This window comes from Pan troglodytes, chromosome 12 (genome assembly GCF_028858775.2).
Source record: "Pan troglodytes isolate AG18354 chromosome 12, NHGRI_mPanTro3-v2.0_pri, whole genome shotgun sequence".
Taxonomy (NCBI): Eukaryota; Metazoa; Chordata; class Mammalia; order Primates; family Hominidae; genus Pan; species Pan troglodytes.
Genome location: NC_072410.2, coordinates 102,634,817 through 102,638,504, shown reverse-complemented (window position 1 = coordinate 102,638,504; position 3,688 = coordinate 102,634,817). Strand labels below are relative to the sequence as shown.

Sequence of the window (3,688 nt, the reverse complement as noted above, 5' to 3'; positions counted from 1 at the left end):
GATTACTGTAGCTTTCTAACAAGTTTTGAAATCAGGAAATGTGATACCTCTGGTTTTGTTTGTTTGTTTCCTACTTCCTTAATTTCTTTAATGGTATTGATATAGTCAAGTTTCCCACTCTTCTTGAATCAATTTTGGAACTATATATTTCCCTAGAAAATTATTTATTTTGGGCTGGGTGCAGAGGCTTACACCTGTAAATCCCAGCACTTTGAAAGGCTGAGGTGGGAGGATCGCTTGAGCTCAGAGGTTTGAGACCACCCTGGGCAATGTGGCAAAAACTCATCTCTATAAAAAAATACTAAAAATTAGCTGGGTGTGGTGGGGCACACCTGTGGTCCTAGCTACTTGGGAGGCTGAGGTGGGAGGAAAACTTGAGCCTGGGAGGCTGAGTTTGCAGTGAACTGTGATGGTGATCATACCACTGCACTCCTGCTTGGGTGACAGAGTGAGACTCTGTCTCAAAAAAAAAAAAGGAAAGAAAATTATTTATTTCATTTGATTTTTAGTTTGTAAGTAGACTTTTAATATAAATTCTCTTATAATTAAAAATCACAATTTTTTATCTTCTTACTGTTTGTGTCTTTCATCTTTTTTGCTAAATTCAAATTTTCCAAAAGCATGTCTAATTCATTATTTTTAACTGGTCAAGTTTTTGTGAGTGTGTGTGTGAGTTTGTTATTAATTCCGTCCTTCCGCTTTCTTTGTAATTTTTTTTGTTCTTATTTTACTAGCTTCTTGAGTTCATTTATCTTCAGATTTTCTTGACTAAACATTTTCTTTAAATAGCATTTGGCCTGAATCCCCAGGTTTTTATATATGTCTGTCATTGCTATTAATTTGGAAATTAACCCATAATAGTTTGTTCCAGATTGGATTAGCTCTTTAAACGAGGAGTTACTAAGAAGAGTATTTAAAAAAATTTCTAGACTAGGCATGGTGGCTCATGCCTGTAATCCCAATACTCTCGGAGGCCTAGGTGGGAGGATTGTTTGAGGCCAGGAATTCAAGGCCAGCCTGGAAACATAGCAAGACCTTGTCTCAAAAAATTTTTTTTCTACGATATATTTCTAGTAACAAATATATTTATATTTTGAAGATATATGCTTTATTAATAAATATATTTCTGTTTCTCAGATCTTTTTGCCCTCCCTTTCTAATTAAATTGCATTCTATTCAGTGAATGTGTCCTGTATGATTTCAGCTTCTTGGGTTTATTAGGCTCTTCATTATGGCCTAATAAATACAAAGAAAAATATTTGGAATTTGCGTACTCAACAGTTAACAACGATTAACTCTTGGGAGGGGAATGAAATTGAAAGGCAGAGACAATGAGGAGAAGCTTTTTCTTTGTTTTTATTTTGTTTGCTTTTGATTGTTGGGAAGTTTTTTTACTATAAGAATTAGCTCAAGTATAATGGTTTTCTTTTTCTTTTTTTTTTTTGCACGTAGCTGACCAGCCTACCAGGTCTTTTATGCAGTTCGACATACAAGGTGACAGCAAGGTAAGACAAACGAAGTGCCAGTTTTGGTGCCTCCATCTCCCTCCCCTGGATCCTGATCCAGTGACTGCCAAAACCAGAAGGAACTGGGGTAGGGTGCTTGATCATGGGGAAGGCTGCTGTGGTTCGCCCAGTAGATGGGAAAAGGAAAAGGTTGCACTTCTTCACAATTTGAATGACATCCTTGTCCTCCAACATATGGTCTTTACCCACTTTTTGAGGATTGTGTTTCACAGAGAGACCCCAGACCAGAGCATATTTAAATTCTTTGATAAGATTTTTGTGAATCTTCATGCAGAAATCTCCACTGTGGTCCTGGAGTAAGGAAGCACCACTGAGGATGTGGAACCTGGTAATTGCCTTTGGGTTTGGTGTAAATTCTCACAAGTTTCAGATAGTCCCAGATCTTTTCCAATAGGTCATCAAAATTCCAGTGGTGATGGGCAGAGATGGGTACACCGTGAGGCACCTTATAGTGCTATCCAATTCCTCAATGGAGATTTGGTCAATCTTATTTAATATAAGATAACATTTGGTCAATCTTATTTAATGTAACATTTGATCAATCTTATTTAACATAGATACAGGGGATATAAACTCTGTTTTCTTCCACCACATCAATGAGGTCATCAGCTGTAGCATCACTACGTAGAGTCACATCGGCATTATGAATCTTGTGTTCAGCCAGAATGCTCTTCACAGTTTCAGCATCCAGCTCACTCTGTGGGCAAGTGGCTGTGAGATGAATGCCTCCCTTGTCCTTCTTCTTAAAGCCAGTGTTGGGGGGCGGTGGTTGCTGTTCAAGTGAATGCCAAAGACTTCCAGCTCATTTTCAATTATCTTCTTATGTCCCAAAGGTTTCAGGACATCCAGAACAATCAGGATCAAGTTACAGGTTCGGGCCACTGCAATGATTGACGACCTCTACCTTTCCCATCCTTGGCACCTTCAATAATACCTGGGAGATCCAGGAGCTGGATTTTGGCACCTTTGTATCTGATGACACCAGGCACAGTGCTCAGAGTAGTGAATTCATAGGCTGCCACCTCAGAATATACCCCTGCCAGGTTACTAAGCAGTGTCGACTTCCCCACAAATGGAAAACCAACAAATCCAATTCAAGCATCACCTGTCTTGGCCACATCAAAACCTTCTTCTGGACCTCCACTACCACCACCCTTTGGAGTAATGAGTTCTCGACGAAGCTTAGCAAGACGAGCCTTAAGCAGCCCTAGGTGGTGTGCTGTGGCCTTGTTGAGTCCAAGCCATCTCCACTTCTGTCTCCGCGATCTTAGCTAAGGTGCTGCTCATCGTGGCGAGTACCCTGTGGCCTCCACACTGACTGTCTCTCCCTTCACACACCCGCGGGCAAACTAGCTCAAGTATAATGTTTTTCAAAAGTAACTCAATGAACTTGGGAGTGTAGGCCTCGGTACAGTGGCCCACAGACCCCTGAGAGCACCATTGTGTGACAGCTCTTCACCGAGAGACACCGCCTTTAAAAACGCGTTTAGGGCCGGGCGTGGTGGCTCATGCCTGTAATCCCAGCACTTTGGGAGGCTGAGGCAGGCAGATCACGAGGCCAGGAGTTTGGGACCAGCCTGACCAACATGGTGAAACCCCGTCTCTACTAAAAATACAAAAATTAGCCAGGCGTGGTGGCGTGCGGGTGTAATCCCAGCTACTCCGGAGGCTGAAGCAGGAGAATCGCTTGAACCCTGGAGGCGGAGGTTGCAGTGAGCCGAGATTGCGCCACTGTACTCCAGCCTGGGCAACAGAGCGAGAATCCATCTCAAAAACAACAACAACAAACAAAAAACAAAACAAAAACGCGCTTACTTCCTACTGGCTTTACAGTGGTGAGCATTACCTAAGCACCTAACTTCAGGCTTTGGGGTAGAGAGAAACACACAAGTCTGGCCTTCCAACAACTCACAGTGTGGGTGGAGAAACGTAAGAAAACAAGCCATTGCAATAATTTGCCATCACCGCCATCATGACCTTGTGCCTGGAGGAGCTGTCCCTGGAATCTGTCTAGGGAAGCTCCAGGGCTGGCTCCAGGAGACGAGGAGGAACTGGCTGGCCAGAGACAGGGGCAGTAGGGTTGTCAGATTTAGCAAATAAAAACAGAATGCCCAGTTAAATTTGAATTTCAGATGAACTTTTTTTTTTTAGTATAAAATGTA

At 42.2% G+C, this 3,688-nt stretch overlaps 1 pseudogene; it reads right to left on the bottom strand.

Annotated features, from left to right (window-relative positions):
- Nucleotides 1–1,339: 1,339 nt before the first annotated feature.
- LOC739366 (developmentally-regulated GTP-binding protein 1-like) lies at nucleotides 1,340–2,885 on the bottom strand (annotated as a pseudogene).
- Nucleotides 2,886–3,688: the final 803 nt, after the last annotated feature.